Below are 17,091 nucleotides of genomic sequence, written 5' to 3' on the forward strand. Positions count from 1 at the left end.
ACCTTCAATGGGCTGTTCTTTTCGTGTGTTTCCTCAAGTTGAACATCATCCCAAGAAATAGCTCTTCCTCAAGAGAAAGTAACTTGGAGGCTGATGAATGGAATGAGTCCGGATCTTCGCTTTCCAATTGGTGAATTTTCTTATTCATGATTCCTTCTTACAGATGGTCTGTCTTCCCTGTCCCAAGCTTTCCGAGGGAGGTTGGGGCCACTTAAATTTTTCCTCACCATAAGTAACAAGCAAATCTTTCATTAGATTTTCCTAAGGGCTGGGACCATGGATTATTTGTCTCTGTGCCCCTGTTTGTAGAGCCTAGCACAGTGTCCCAGGCACTCTGGAAATGTTCGTTGCTTGAATGGATGACTGATGAGAGAAGGAAGGAAGGACAGATGGAAGGAAGAAAGGAAGCAAGGAAGGAAGGAAGGAAGAAATTTTTTTTCAACTGAATGATACTTGCGTTTCTTTAACAACCAATGGCATGAAAATTTCCCATACTCTTAAAAACTGCACATAGATTAATCTCATCCCACTGGTTTTTCTTAGTGCACAAATTTTCAAAAATCCTAATAGATTAATCAGGTGTGAATTACTTTACAGAAACACTCTTGCCTCTTCCAGAAACAGTTTGGTTGAGTAATTAAGCATTCAATGACTCTTCCTTCATTTCAATTTGTTCGGTTTTCAATTATAAAATGTAACTCAGAATAAGTCCAAATAACCACAGAAGAAAGGAATGTTTTTTTCTTTCAGAAAGGATTGAATAATAATGACAAACACATTAGCACTTACCATATGCCAAACACTGTTTAAACTTGTACATAAACTCCTTCTAGCAACTCGGGAGATTGTTGCTACCGTTACTCTGTTTTACACAAGAGAAAACCGAGGCACAGAGAGCGTAAGTAACATGCCCAAGACCACACAGCTAAGAAGTGGCAGAGCTGGGATCTGGACACAGGCCTTCTGGTTCATGAACCCCTCCACTCATGTTTTGCAGCATATATCAGAAAATATGAAAGAAAAAAAAGTCCAAGGCAAAGTTACCAGAATATCCAAAATAATAAGTTATCCTAAAGAAACTAAGATTCTTAGCTAAATATATAGATTGCCCCACGGCGTCCTGTTGGTATAATTTGTGGCCAAAACTGGAGTGCTTTAGAAATAGAGTAATATTTCTAAAACCAGCAAAGCAAAGATTCTGTAGTAGCTGGACTGAATAAGGGGGTAGGACATGACTTTGGTTTCAACTCACTTTAGAAAATGAAACAATCAAATCAACAAGCAAATGGTTTTGTGGTACAAATATGAAATTAACCTGATACAAACACAAAATTAACCTGAAACCATCAAAACAAGTCACACTGCCTTAAAATCCTATGCTCCCTCTAAAAAAGTAACTTTAGGAGGAGGCCATTATTAAATCCAGCCACAGTGGGTGGTGATTCCAATTCAATCATCAGAGATTAATATTAAGGCACGAAATGATTCTAAGCTGTATCTTGTTAGTAACAAAGAACCATGCCTAGAGAAAACTTTCAGGGAGAAAAACCCTTTCGCAACCACCATCTTGGCGTTATCCAGAGGTTAAGAAAAATAGAAGAACAAACGACCTCAAGGTGGGGGTGGGAAGGGAACTAGCCACAAAATTAAACAGTGTACGATTTTAAACGCTCTCAAAGCTTTTCCTTTTAAAATGTGCTTCTCTCTGGAATACGTTGTACTAGGTGACGTCTGAGCTTAGAAAAGATTAAGGCAGAACCCAGCCCGTGGTATAGCTTCTGATAGACCAGAAGATGGGCCAGCTATCATCAGAGGTGAGCAAAGGACAGAACCAACAACTTCTGCTGACGTGTTCCAAGCTGCTCTAAGCAGAAACCCAGAGGCCGGGGAGCAGAGAATGTACCACGCCATCGGATTGGGCGACTTGACATCGTCATTCCAGGACGTGGCCACTGTGTGGTGGGAAAGGACATGAAGGAAGGGCAGGCTGTGGCATCGAAAGAATTCACTGGAGCCACTCCAGAGAAGCGAGGATATGCAGGGGAAAGGAGAGGTCATTCCCCTGGGGTCCTATAAGACCCCCACACTCTTGTGTTTTACATCTAAAGGTCACAGCGAAATGTGTGGAGAAAAATTGATACATAACTATTTCTATCTAAAAGGGCAGAGACCTGATTACTTACTCATTCTATGTAAAATAGTTACTAAATAACAGAACACATAGCAGTTAAATAGTATTATTACTCTACATGCGATTATGTTACTAACATGAATTACAATTTCCTCGCCTAGAAAATTGAACTGAAATTTTTATTCTAACAATGAGATAATGTGTTTTGACCAACAGATTGGTAAAAAAAAATAAAGAAGATCAATAAAAACCAATAAGGGTACGGAGAAAGCAGGGGCTTTCACACCCAAAAGTGGGAATGTGTATGGATCCAGCCGCTTGGGAGGGCAATTTGGCATAGCTATTAACATGCTAAGTGCACATGCTCCTTCACTCAGCAATTCCATCTGTAGGTGTCCCAGTGAAATACTTGGACATGTACTCAGAGTGGTTTTGCAAGGATGTTCATAGACTGGACATGACTCAAAGCTCTGTCAGTACAGGAATAGTTAAACAAACAGTACTCCGTCTATGCTATGCGATATTTCACAACCGTGAAAAACAATGAAGTGGATCTGTAGTTACCTACACAGAACATCTCCAAAACATATTAGTAAGGAGAAACAAGCAAATTGCAAAACAATACGGTGGGATCTTATTTACGGTTTCTTTTAACCCGCCAAGCTACAGCTGTCTGTGTTTACAGACAGCTTTGTCCAAACGCATAGAGCAAAGTCTGCAGGATGTACGCCAAGATGGTGGCTGTGGTTAGTGCTCAGGAGGGGCATGCAACTGGGTTTGGGGCAAGCAGAACTTCCCTACTGTTTCAATTTTTTTTCCTCCCCAAAGCCCCAGTACATAGTTGTATATTCTAGTTGTAAGTCCTTCTAGTTTTTCTATGTGAGCTGCTGCCACAGCATGGCTACTGACAGACAAGTGGTGTGGTTCCGTGCCCAAGAACCGAACTTGGGCCCCTGGAGTGGAATGTGCCGAACTTTAACCACTAGGCCATCAGGGCTCTGTTTGAATTTTCGAGAAAAATGAATTGCTATGTGGTGTAATTAAAAATTAAATCTTTCATAATGTGAGTTCTAAAAATGTCTACCGGCCCAAAAGAGTGTTCAGCAGAGTTGAAAGTATTTTACCAGCTGTGATTACGTCAATCAGAGGAGGTTCAGGCAACAAATATTTATTTAGCACCTACTATGTGCCAGGCACTGTTCCAGACTCTGAGGATAGATTAAAAATCCCTGCCTGCTTAGAGTTATATTCCAGTGGAGTTTATGGCATCATTTCCTTTGGGATGGGGGGCTCTGGGAGAGAGGTATGGGGAGATAAAATCGGCCCAGAGGCAGGGGCATGCAGAGATGGGTTCTGGTCACCTCTTCTAGGCCAGGCAAAGAGGAAAAGGCAGAAACGGTCTAAGCCTTTAGTGCAGCCCCCAGCATCTGGCTGGCCTCTCGCTGCACACCCTCCATGTCTGCTCCAACCAGCTGTACAAGTTGGAATGCCTGCAGCTGGGCAGCTCCTGGGTCACTCCTCAGGCCTCATGGAAGGACTGAGAACCAAGTGTGGAAGGAGGAAAGGGTGCAGCCAAGCTCTGGTCTGGTTTAGGAGCTCCTGGCTCCTTGGGGCTACCAACTGAGAGTTCCCTTCCTACATGGGGCCACTTAGAATGACGATGGCTGAGAGCAAAGGGGAAGGAGGAGAGGTAAGAGGAAAGTGAGTGAGATGAAGGAAGTGAGAGTAGAGAGGAAAGGAGCATGTGTCGGAGTTGACGGGGATCCACTTTGGCCAAAGAGGGGAGAACATCTCCCTTCATGTGCCATCTGGCACCAGAGCAAGGCCGGCAGCCCTTACTGTGCTGCGAAGCCATGTGAGAGGCCGCTAGTCCCCAGTGCCCTTCCTTCCACCTTCCTTGGCTCTTCTGTCCCCCACACTGAGCCACCTGGCTTCCAGCTTCCCTTCCTGTCTAAGCTGAACAGAATAGGGAATAGGGCAGGTGAAGTGACTCGAGAGAGACCTAACATGAAAAAGTGGAACCGAGACTCAACTTACTGTGGTGATCGTTTCCCAGCACACACATATATCAACTCATTATTTGTTGTACCTCTAAAACGAATACAATATTCTATGCCAATTATATTTCAATAAAACTGGAAAAAGAAAAAGTGGAGCTGAATTTGGGGTTTACCCAAGAGATTAAACACACAATTTCAGGTGAGAAGATTAAGGGAATCCCGTATCACAGACCAACCTGCGTTTACAGAAGAACAGCACAGAGAGGGCCTGTGGAAACAAAGCAATGGCTCGATAATAGTGAAATTGCAGGAATCTTTGACAAGCCAGTAGGGCAGAGATTTCAGGCTAGGGTGGCCTTTCCTGAGGCCTTCAAATTACACCTTATATTGGGGCCAGCCCGGTGGCACAATGGTTAAGTGTGCACGTTCCGCTTCGGCGGCCCAGGGTTTACCAGTTTGGATCTCGGGTGCGGACATGGCATCACGTGGCAAGCCATGCAGTGGGATGTGCTGTGGTAGGCATCCCACATATAAAGTAGAGGAAGATGGGCACGGATGTTAGCTCAGGGCCAGTCTTCCTCAGAAAAAGAGGAGGATTGGCAGATGTTAGCTCAGGGCTAATCTTCCTTGGGAAAAAAAGAAAATTACACCTTATAGGCATTGGGCTACCCTACATGAGCCCAGCCCAGCCAGCTTCCCTACAATGCCCGTTCACACGGGTGCTAGAAGGCTGAGGTAATCTGATTGGCCTGGAGATTCACGTCTGCTGGGGAAGACTAGTTTTGTTAACGATCAGGATCAGGTTGGAACCTGTTCCTCCCACACCTACGTGCTGTCCCTCAGAGTCCGGTGGTGAGACATGTGGGGCGTGGTGAGCAGCTTTGCATTGTTCCAATGATTAATAAAATCCAATGGGCTTTCAACTGCTGAGCCTGGATGACCGTACTGGATATCAAGCCAAGGAACCACCTCCACTTCATTTCTTTTCCATTTTGAACTAACAGAATCAACTGGGAGATTCCTGACCCACCACTTTTTGTAGTAAATAATCCTTTCATCTCGCCTACCTCAACAGCTGGCTCTCTGTGGACAAGGAATCAGCCCAAGCCACCTGGGTCAGGTGCCATTGGACCCAGTCTGCACTGGGCTGGGAATGGTGTTTCTTTCTTGACAACAGGACACGGATATTGCTCAAACACACTGCATTACGTTAAAACACACAATTCCATACCCACTTCCCCAGGAGATTTCTGATCTCAGTGCTTCAAAATCTACTTTCCAGGAGGACTTTGTCCCAACTTGGGAAAGATAAACACACTTACCAAACCTCAGCCTCGATGTCCTTGAAGGAGGCTTGGAAACGCCCTGAAAAGCGCGGATTCAAGAGCCGTATGCTCGGGCATCACAAATGCTCTCCTACGCTCACATGTCGGGATTTCATGGCCAAGTGCTGCCCAGCAAAATACACAAGGGCTTTGTCTCATTCTGCAACAGTCTGTGCTGGCAACGGGGCCACTGTCGCTGTGTCTGTCCAGCTCAAAGAGAACAGCAGGGTGGAGGTGGAGCAAGTTAGCTGCAACAAAGAGAAGGCCAGCCCCACCTTGGTTCAGGTGGAAAACACAGCTCTCCACATCCTGGCTGGCGTTTCTGGTCAAAAATTTCAGTAGGAAGGAAGGGAGGGACGGAGGGGGAAGAAAGAAGGAGAACAAATGAAGATGCTTTCTTTGTATTACTCTCTTAATAAAACAAAGCCTGTCAGGGCACTCAGAATTTCTTCAGAAAGATGCATTTTTTTAAATCAATAAAAACTGGGGCTGGCCCCGTGGCCGAGTGGTTAAGTTCGCGCGCTCCGCTGCAGGCGGCCCAGTGTTTCATTGGTTCGAATCCTGGGCGGGGACATGGCACTGCTCATCAAACCACGCTGAGGCAGCGTCCCACATGCCACAACTAGAAGGACCCACAACCAAGAATATACAACTAGGTACCGGGGAGCTTTGGGGAGAAAAGGGAAAAAATAAATAAATAAAATCTTTAAAAAAATCAATAAAAATAAAAATAATCTATTGGGAACAGAATCCTCAAAAGTCATACTTCCCAGACTTAAACGATAAATGACATTTCAGGTGCCAGCCACTGGTTTTGGACCAAACTGATCAGATCGGGGGAGCCCCCTCCTCCTCCACACCCCAGCTTTCCTCCTCTCCTTCCTCCACTTCAATTCTTGGCTGTCACATCTCTGCTGCAATTCTGGTGGGGGCCATCTCAGACCCCCTCCTGCCCCACCTTCATCTGCCACCAAATCCCTGCAGGTGTCTTCCCACTCAGCATGCCTTCTGTGGCCGCCAGCCCACCTTTCTGGGACTTCAGCTCCTCACCTTCTGAGTCACCAAGTTTTCGCTTTACCTCCTTTTCACCCCAACAAGGCAGTCCCGCCTGCTAGAAGGGTGTGGATTTTGAAGAGTTTGCTGACTGACAGGCTGCACGCTTTCTATCCTTTACTGAAATTAAATCAGACCCATCAACAGCTGAAGGAGAGCAGCTGATAGGCAAAACTTTAGCAATCACTTATTACAGAACCAGTTCTGGTGTTTGTTTGGTTGGTTTGCTTTGGAACTGTTTATATGTTTTTACCCAAAGTAGAGACTAATGCCTCTTGGAGATCAGAGAAATACATAGTAATGGACAGAAGGAAAACTGGGGCACTTGTTGCTAAGGGAAGTGACAAGTGAAGCGATAAGATAGTGATAGGAGGGCTTAGTGAGTTTCTGCCATGTGCCGTGTGCCATGGGCCGTGTGCCTGACACTGTGCTGGCGATATGATGGTGAACAAGCAGACTGCATCCCCCCCCTCCCAGAGCTGACAGTCTGATGGGGGAGGCAGACAGGCAGGCAACTGGTTGCAGATAATTTAATATGAACAATGCTGAGAACAGAAAAGCAGAGAGTAAGTGGAAAGCCAGCATACTGGAGAGAGCAGGGCATGCTAAGAGTGCTGGAGGGGGCCAGCCCTGTGGCCGAGCAGTTAAGTTCACACACTCCGCTTTGGTGGCCCAGGGTTTCGATGGTTCGGATCCTGGGTGCAGACATGGCACTGCTTATCAAGCCACGCTGAGGCAGCATCCCCCATGCCACAACTAGAAGGACCCACAACTAAAATATACAACTATGTACTGGGGGGCTTTGGGAAGAAGAAGGAAAAAAAAATCTTGGCAACAGATGTGAGCTCAGATGCCAATCTTTAAAAAAAATGAGTGCTGGAAAGAGCTGAGTGTGGCTGGAGAGGCCAGCTTGAGGCTGCAGGGACTGACAATGGCCAGAGTCAAAAGGAGGGGAGCACGCAGGAGACTGGAGGGGCGAGCACTTTCAGGGTGCTGGCTGGAGCACGGAAAGGCTGAGACCTGCTGTGCTCAGAGCACCTCCAAGAACTTTTCTTCCCTGCGTGAGCAAATGTGCAGTTCAAGCCATCTCGGTAAGGCATTCCCATCCAACTCTTCTCTCTATTGTTCAGTGAGAGTTAACCAAACGCTCATGAACACAGAGCAACCCAGAGTCCAATTCCTGCTAGAGCAGAGTGGGCAGGAGGCACGCTCCACTCCCCATGTTTTTTCCTGTCCTTATTTCTGACATCAGAAAAGCACTATCAAAGGTTCTCCGTGATTATGTAACAAGAACATGGCCAGCAAGCCTCAAGGGACACACAGGACCCAACCATTTCCCTTTCGAAATCGTCAAACGCCAAAAGTGAGCGTTTGCCCCACATGCGGTGCAGTCTTTTTAACCCAGGTTGCTGGCAAGGTCTGGAAGCACCAATAAGGCGAGAACCTTATTAATCCAAGGTATTTATTTCCTTTTGATAAACAGTACCATGTAATTTCCCATTTTCAGGGACAATAATTACTTCAAACAAAGGGCAGTCAGCAAAAAGAGTATTTACAGGGAGTGGCTTTCCTCCACAGGACTGCAGCTCAGCTAAAAAAAATAATTTTTTTAATTTTACTTTTTTTTCTTTGAGGAGGATTAGCCCTGAGCTAACTACTGCCAATCTTCCTCTTTTTGCTGAGGAAGAGTGGCCCTGAGCTAACATCCATGCCCATCTTCCTCTATTTTATACATGGGACACCTTTTGCCAAGCGGTGCCATGTCGACACCGGGATCCAAACCAGCGAACCCCGGGCTGCCGATAAGAGGAACGTGTGCACTTAACTGCTGCACCACCGGGCGGCCCCCCAAAATAATTTTTTTTAAAAAGCCTTGGTTAAAAGCATTAATTTGTCTCTTAGATATGATTCAAGAGATAATTCATTTTTGGAAAAACAAGGTGTTCAAACAGAGAGGGAACAGCAAAAATCCACACACACACCCCCCCATGCCTCCTGGACCACCAGCTCCAATCCCTGCTACGCACCTGGCACTCCCCCCTCCCACAGCTAAATTCCTAGAATTTATTTTCTAGGAATTTAGACAATCCACACCGGCTGCCTCCACTCTCTCACTTGACCTCCCTAATCTGCCTGAAGGGCCCACTTGAAATTCAAGTTGTGCGCCGGGCTCGGACTCTTACAAGTAGAAACTGCCCTGTCATTCTTCTCTCCTGCCTGCTCACATTCCAGCCCTCCCCACTGCCTGGCCACTGGACACAGGCGATGGAGGCCGGATGGCGACCTTGTGCCCTGAAGGAGACCACATGTCCAGGTAAAACACGAAACCCAGGTCGCAGGGCACTGGCTGGTAAGGCCAGAGGTTGTCAAAAGCCTTTCCCCTCACCGGCCCGGGAGTGGGGACGGTAAGGCAGGCAGGGGTCAATGTCCCTGCTACCGTCCAGGGTCCGGGGCTGTGTCAGGCCCGCAGCAGGGACAGCAAGGCGGCTCCCCAGCCACGCTGTTTGTGAGGCTTTGCTAAAAAGGCTCTCCTGTCCCAAAATACCCGAGCTGCCTGCCCACGGGCCTGAAATAACCACCATGAGGAACCCATCCCTCAGGGCCCAAAAGCTCTCTTTTTAAACGTAAATATCCCAAAGTATCAACGTCTAAGGCGGTGGCACTCTCCAGCACAGCAGTTTCTCAGAGTACAAAGCTGGCGATTGAGGCAAGTCTGGACTAAAGGAAAAGCATGCGTCCCTGCCTCGTTTGGGGCTTAGGGACCCACCAGGGTGAGGAGGCTAGGTTCCGCGGCCACGCCCGAGGAGGTGTGACCCTGGCCTCCAGCAACTTTCCCACAGACCCCCAGGGTCTTCCTTCCCCTCTTTCCGCCTGGCTGTGCTCGGCGCCGGGCGCCCAGCGCCCAGCCCCACCCAGGCCCCGCAGGGCACGTGGCTCGCAGCAGCCCAGAGTTGGATAAAAATCTGCCTGGCAACGGGTTACGAGACCCGGATGCGGCCTAGCGATTGGCAGGTTGGCCAAAGGGGGCGTGGCGGCAGATGCCTCCTGGAGACTGTGCTCCCCTTCTCCTGTCCCCTCTCCCTCTCTCCTTCCCACTCCTCCGGCACCGCGGGTCTCTTTGGGAGCCTCTCTTACTCCCTGGCCACTGGCGGCCCCAGGGTTACAGTATAGGGGGCTGGCAGGAGGGGGGGAACTTGTGCAAGCGCGCTGCTTTACTTAGGTTGTAAGTTCATTTGAGGCGCGCAGGAGGGACTTACAGAGATGGGGAGCGGGGCTAAAAAGTCCCCCTAAAGCCCTTTGGCACTGTCCCTGCTCCCTGTGGGTTCTCTCTTCTTTCCTTCCCTCTCCACGCCCTTGTACCTTCCCAGCCGCTCATCCCAAACCTCCCCCTTGCCCCTCCCCTGCTGCCTTCTCCCTTCCCCCCCTCCACCCCCGACCCCCGGCCACGCCGCCTCCGCCTCTGCCCTATCCCGGGCTCGCTCTTCCATTTTCCCACTTGATTTCTATTTGCTTCCTTCTTCCCTCGCGCCCGCATAATCTAAGGAATGGAGAGCCAGTGGTCCGAGCTTGTGGAGGCCCCAGCTCCTTCCCCTTAGGCAGGGCGCCAGGATGGGAGGGTGGGTGGGCCTGCTCCGTCCCACCCAGGAGGCCGGGACGTCCTCCTGCTCACACTGCTGATTGTTAGCACGTTCTCCAGCCGCTGCAATCGGCCTGGGCCCTGGAGCCAAGCAGGGCCAGCACGCAAAGGGACAGGAAGGGAGACTGGCGACAGTTGGAAACAACTCCGTTCTGCCCAAACTCCTCTATGGGGCCTCCCACGTTCCCAGCCCTCCCACAGGAAAGAGGCACAGCCCCAGCAGGCCAGAGGGATGTGCACAGGCCTGGCCTGCATGCCCATAGCCGCGGGGCAGCGAGTCCGCTTGCCGGCTGGTTCACAGCCTTCCGGGCTGCCTCGAGGGTGGTCTGGGACAATGGGTGGGGCTAATTATAATGCAAATATTTTGATTGTATTTTCTCCCTTGTTTATCATCCTCCCCTGGAAGAGTGAAGATCCAGGAGGGGAAAGACACAGGGTAACACGGGGCAGGAGGGGCTGGCAGCAACTGAGGAGGCTGAACCTGGGCCAGGGGTCCTCTTTGCCTGAGGCCTGGAGCCTACCGCCTACCTCCCAAAAGGGCAAATTGGTAAGAGCCTTTTCTTTTCTGGACTGGACCAGAACCTTGCCAAGCTGCCGGGGTCTCAAGTGTCATCCTAGGATCCCCAAACTTCTCTTGCTCCCCTCAGCCCTGCCTTGCAGAGCCTCCCCACACACTTCACTTCCACGCTTTCACTCCTGCTGTTCCCTCTGCCTGGAACGCCCTCCCCACACTTGTCTCCAAACCTTGAAACACTTATAGTCTGCTATTAACACCATCTTGCTGGTGTCAGAGCAAGCGGAATGTTGTGAGGAGTTAAAGTACTGGCTTCTCAGTCAGACCAGACCCAGTTTGAATCCTGACTCTGCTATTTACTAGCTGTGTGACCCCGAACACATTGCTTGACCTCTCTGAGCCTCAGTTTCTTTGTGTGTAAGTGAGAACAATAATACCCACCTTGTAGGGTTGTTGTAAAAATCAAGAGATAAAGCATGTACAATACATACACACAGTAAGTATTCAATAGTAGTAATTAACATTTATAATATTTACTATATGCTGAGCACATTATATGTGTTAATTTATATCATCCTCACAACAACGCTATGAGAGGTACCATATCACGCCTATTTTATAAATAAGGAAACTGAGGCACAGAGAGGTACAATAACTTGCCCAAGATACACAACTAGGAAGCAGCAGAACTGAGAGCTATTATTATTATTCCCCTACTTGACTATAGCCTCGTTGAGGAAAAAGGTTTTGCACGTAAGTGTTTAATAACTACTTCGGGGATGTTGTTAAAAGGTCAAGGCCAGGGCTGGCCCGGTGGCACAGCGGTTAAGTTCTCTCATTCTCGCTTTAGTGGCCCGGGGTTCGCCGGTTTGGATCCCGGATGCGGACACGGCATCGCTTGGCAAGCCATGCTGTGGCAGGCGTCCCACATATAGAGTAGAGGAAAGTGGGCACAGATGTTAGCTCAGGGCCAGTCTTCCTCAGCAAAAAGAGGAGGATTGGCAGCAGATGTTAGCTCAGGGCTAATTCTTCCTCAAAATAAAAAAAAAAGGTCAAGGCCCTACAAATTTCAAAAGACTATCTTCCATCTCCTAAAACCTCCCCAGAAAAAAATTCCCAACTTCTTCAAGGAAGCAGCAATGGCACCATGGGAAAGAAAAAAAATTTTTTTTAATCAGAAAGCTTGGATGGACCTAGGCAGAGTCACGTCTTCCCAGCTCTCTGAGTTGAGCCCAATTGCTTCACCTCTCCAAACCTCCCCTTTCTGTACGCCTTCTTGCCGGGGCGGAGCCCAGACCCAATGGCCGATCTCAAGAGACAAAGCAGTCTGTGGACTAGAATGCCCTGTCCAAAGAGAAGATCTTTTCGTTCTTAACTCCTCCTGATCCTTGGCTCCACTGCTGGGAAGGTTTTCTGTTAAGGCCAGGCCTCAAGCTTGTGGTGGAAAATAAGAGAGGTGGTTTTTTGGGTTTTTTTTTTTTGTTTTTTTTTTTTTGAGGAAGATTAGCCCTGAGCTAACTACTGCCAATCCTTCTCTTTTTTTTGCTGAGGAAGACTGGCCCTGAGCTAACATCCATGCCCATCTTCCTCTACTTTATACGTGGGACGCCTGCCACAGCATGGCTTTGGCCAAGCGGTACCATGTCTGCACCTGGGATCCGAACCGGCAAACCCTGGGCCGCTGAGAAGCAGAACGTGCAAACTTAACTGCTGCACCACAGGGCCGGCCCCTAAGAGAGGTTTTTAAAGGGAACTGAAACCAGCTTCCTCAGCAGAATGTCCCCCACACATTTGCTGTGGCCCAAGACAGCGCCTCTGCTGGGAGCGTTCGGCCTTAGGAAACACTTGCGGCCACCAGACATCACGGGGTGATTCGCCTGCTGGTAAACAGCACATGGCATTCCCGGCCTATGGCAAGCGTTCACGCACCGAATTCTTCGTCCTCGTGAGGAGAGACAGGGAGCTGCTCTGTGCTGCAAAGCCCTAAACCAGAACTCCATTGTCAAAATCCCCAGCTGGAGAGCCCTCCACGGCTGAAGTGTGCACGACACCAGCCTTTAAAGTGTACTTGCGAAATTAACTTGCCCAAACTTGGACTTCTGTCTTGAAAACTTGGGTTTATTTGCTAATTCCAGAGGGAAAACATGACACTGTTACAATGGAGAAACTTAGCAATCTCCTCCTTAATCAAGGAATCAAAGTCACGTAGGTCCTGAGAAGAGACCCCACACCACTTCTGTGGCATTCCTGCCCCAAGAGGCATAACCTCAATCTAACCACAAGGAAACATCATCACACAAACTCAGACTCAGGGACATTTCTACAAAGTAACTGGCCCCGTACACGTCAAAAATATCGATGTCACTAATGACAATGAAAAGCTGAGGAAGTGTTCCAGATTGAAGAAACTAAAGTGACCATGACAATTACATGCCATGTGGGATCATGGATGATTGAAACCTCAATGGGGTGGGGAGGGGAATGCTGTAAGGAAATTATTGGGGCAATTGGTAAAGTTTAAATGTGGACTCAATGTCAGATAATAATATTGTATCAATGTTAAGTGTCCTGAAGTTGATTATTGTATTGTGTTTATATAAGAGAATGTCTATACATGCTGAAGTATTTCGGGGTAAGGGTCATGGTGTCTGCATTTTACTCTCAAATGATTCAGCAAAAATAATGATAATTATAACATCTAGAGAGAGAGAGAGATTAAAACCAATGAGGTAAAATTGGTAAATCTAAGTGAAAGATATATGGATATTGATTGTATTATTCTTGCAACTTCTCTGTAGGTTTGACTTCAAAATAAATACACTTAAAAAAAAAAAAAGAAACGTCAGTTACATGCCTGAGTGCATCTCCCAAGTGCCAGTCATGTCGCAGCTAAGGCACAATACCAGAGAGCTAAGGTGGGACTCGGAAGAAATGACACATGTGTACTAGCACCATGCAAAGTTCTGGTGGGTGCTGGGCTTTGCTTTGGGACACTGGAGATACAATATTTCAACAGTGCTGCTGTCACTCAAAACATTTGAGTCAATTTACCAAGCACACAGGAAGATTAGGTGCGGTACGTGATAATCACACCTTGCTTTTGACCCAAAACAGCCCCATCCACCTAATTAACCAGCCTTGCTTCTGAAAGGATCATAGACTATTGGACCTGGCCAGGGTCTTAGAGAATGCATGCCTTATCCATGTCACAAATGCGGAAACCAACGCTCAGAGAGGGACCTTAATTTGCCCAAGGTCACGGCTAATGCCACTGAGTCCCAGCCCGGTGCTCTTTTTAGAGTTCTGTCCTGGGAATCCTGGAGTATCTTCCAGGACCTTTAGCTATTTGCAAAAATCAAAAGAGGAATATTTGTGTTTCCCCAAGGAAAAATAATTTTTTAATTGTACAGGCGACATTGAGAGCAGTTCCAAAAGAAGAAACACAAATATTCTTAACGGTAGAACTTTCACACATACTATAGAGCCTCCCCAAAATAAGTGTTTGTTTAAAAAAAATTATCCTTTTATTTTATGATCATAGTTTAAATACATTCCACATAACTGTGGCTATTTTAAGAAACCTCAATATATAGAAATCCGAATTTGCCCAACAGAAAAATGAGAGGATTAGGACATTGTCCTGGTTGCTCTCTATCTGCCCCTCCACCCTCAGACCCCTTCTCTCTGCTTCTCTACCCTGCTCTGCACCTCCAGGAGGCTGATCCCTTCACCTGCAACACCTGGGCTCGCTTGCCCTCCAGGGGGAGGTACCGGCAGAAGGAAAGATCAGGATATTTCTTCCTGCTTCGCGTGGCCGGGCAATTCTGACAGATGCTGTGGTCCTTCAAGGCTACAGCTCCTGCAGGCGGTCCCTCCTGCGCCTCCAGCTCACGATGGATTCCAGGAACACCATTTCTTCCCAGGGCCCCTGTCCCTGGGGGTCTCATCACCCTTTGTGGGCTTCTTTGCCCCTGCCCACTACTCCATAAACAGACCCGTTTTTAAAGTCTGTGTGGTCCAGCTATCTTCAAGTGGAATTCAGTTTCCCGTAGGGACCCTGACAGATACAAAAATGAGTCTGAGTTGATGACAAGTATTTACTGCCATTTCTGAGCCCGTACATTCAAAATAATTCAATCTTCCAAATGTTCCTTCTAACCTCATCACTTCCCCCACACAGTCGTCACGTCCCCCACACAGTCACACGGCCTGAAGCAAAGTGCACTGTGAGGCTGCAGTCCTTGCCACGGCTGCTGCACGCTGGACCCCTGAGGCAGGACCTTGAGGAGCCCAGCCCAGCCCCTTCCTGGTCTCCTGAGGGTATTCCCACCCTTGAATGCAGGGAGCGGGACCTCAGAATGTAAGACCTCATGAATCGGTGCCCTGCAGGACTTGAGGGAATAACTTGGACCATCCCCATCAGGGACTGAGAGAGGACAGAGGTAGGTGGTGATGGAGGAGTCAGGAGGAAGAGAGGGAGGGGGGAAATGAGAGTGGGCAGGCAGGACGGGCAAAGGGAAGCCAGGTGGGATGGGCCCTCCACAAGCCTCTGCAGCCCCTGGCGCCTCCTCCGTGCTTCCCGTTCTGTAGTAAGGGTCACTGCAGCAGGGAGGGCTCCCGTTCTGTGCTCCCTGCCTCCAGCCTGGGCCTGATCTGGAAGGAAGGAGGCTGAGAAGTTTCTCACACTTGAACGGCTCGTTGCTGTGTTCCTTCTCCATCTTACCCACCACCCTCTGACAGTCCCAGCCTGAGAGCGCAGGAACCATCACCATCCTCATCGTCCCCAGTAGAAGTGTCAGTTACACGTGTATATTTCCAGCGTTCAAAGCATTGCAGTTTCCCAGATCCATCACGTCGTTTGGTCCGTGAAGGTCAGCAGAAGAGGATTCTGAGGCCAGGGGGCTAAGACAGCATCTAACCACAGAGTGCTCAAAAAATACGTATTGAATGAGTGGACATTGAGGGTCACCACTAACCTCCATCACCCCTTCCTCAAACTAAAAAGAAATTTAATTGATACGTTATTGGACAATCCAGGTCATTCTGCCCAGGGAATCTTTCCAGCATCCCAATGGGCATCCCCCCTGGCTGTGTTCACAAGTGCACCCCACTGTCACCCACTCACCCTACCCTCCAGACACAAGGGGCACACATCTTGGGTAGCATGTGCACCATCCCACCCCGCACATTTGTCAGCTTCAGAACTGAGGGAGGATCAGGAAGTGGGCTTCGAGCTGTGTTTGAGTGAAAGAAGCACCCTTGAAGGGTGCTGACTCAGGGCAGAAGACAGCTGTGTGTAGGCATGTGTGCCAGCGGGCATGTGCGTGCTCTCAATCTTGAGTGTGTGGAGGGGCTCACACTTGCCACTCTGGGACTCCATACCCACCCTCATGTTCTCCATAAATAAACATACAGCCTCACACTTAAATGCAGTCCCCTTGCACAGTAGACAACCCAAACACCTGAATGGACTCTTTGGTCCTATGGATACCATCCTCCTTTTATGGGTGAGGAAAGTGAGGCTCAAAGATTAAGGGTCTTGCCCAATTCACAAAAGCAGCTGCAGGTTGGTCATCTTAAGAAAAACAGCAGGGCATCGAGTGCCTCCCTTGTGACCTATCTCTTTTCAAAACCAAGAGCCACACTTGAGCTCCAGACCCCCCCAGGGACACAGGCTCTGCTAAGGTGGGAATGGATGGAGCTGGCAAATGCATGTCTGAAATCCAAGCAAGAGCAGGTGGAGTTGATGCTGGGCAGGACATCCCACTGTTATGTGCAGAAACCAACTGACAAGCTGGTACTGGAGAGGGCAGGATGGGGTGGGAGCTGTTATCTCTGGTCTGGGGGTGATGGGAGAGGAGCAAGCTGCCTCCGCTGGCAGAAAGGTGGCAGCTCTGGGGGATGGCAAGGGGGACAAGCTTGGTCCAATTGTTTTGCTATAAGATTGCCCTCTGCCCAACAGTGACCAACTTTAGGAGGCAGTTTCTAGAAGGTTCCTCCACCATGTATTGTCTGCAGAACTGGAAATCCAAAGGGGACTTTGGTCAGAAGAGATTTTTCATAAAGTTTAGCCCTAAAATGGACTACAAGGAACCATAAATATACCTAATAGGGCATCCTTATTTCAAAGAGGAACCTGAGGCCCAGACAGGGCAGGTACCTTGAGGCCACTCAGCAAACCTGCAGCCAAGTCAGGAATAGATGGCAGGCCCGCAACTCACAGCCAGATCCCTTTCTCCCCCTCCAATAGGGCTTTTTTTCAATTCACATCTGTATCCTTTCACCCATTTAGAACCATTTCTGAAGCATGTATGCACATTTGAGGTTGCAAAGTTGGTGGGTGGGTCCTGGTGCATGGGCTGCCAGCATGCCACACCTCTCTTGATTCCTCAGCAAGGGGGCAGCTGCCCTCACCGTGAGAACAGAGAAAC

The 17,091-nt window shown here is 48.6% G+C and overlaps 1 protein-coding gene across 5 annotated transcripts in view; it reads right to left on the reverse strand.

Annotated features, from left to right (window-relative positions):
* Positions 1-17,091, reverse strand: part of AHNAK (AHNAK nucleoprotein) — a 139,814-nt gene that overhangs the window by 91,357 nt on the left and 31,366 nt on the right. The window lies entirely within an intron of this gene.

The sequence above is a fragment of the Equus przewalskii genome, chromosome 11 (assembly GCF_037783145.1).
Source record: "Equus przewalskii isolate Varuska chromosome 11, EquPr2, whole genome shotgun sequence".
NCBI classification, from domain to species: Eukaryota; Metazoa; Chordata; class Mammalia; order Perissodactyla; family Equidae; genus Equus; species Equus przewalskii.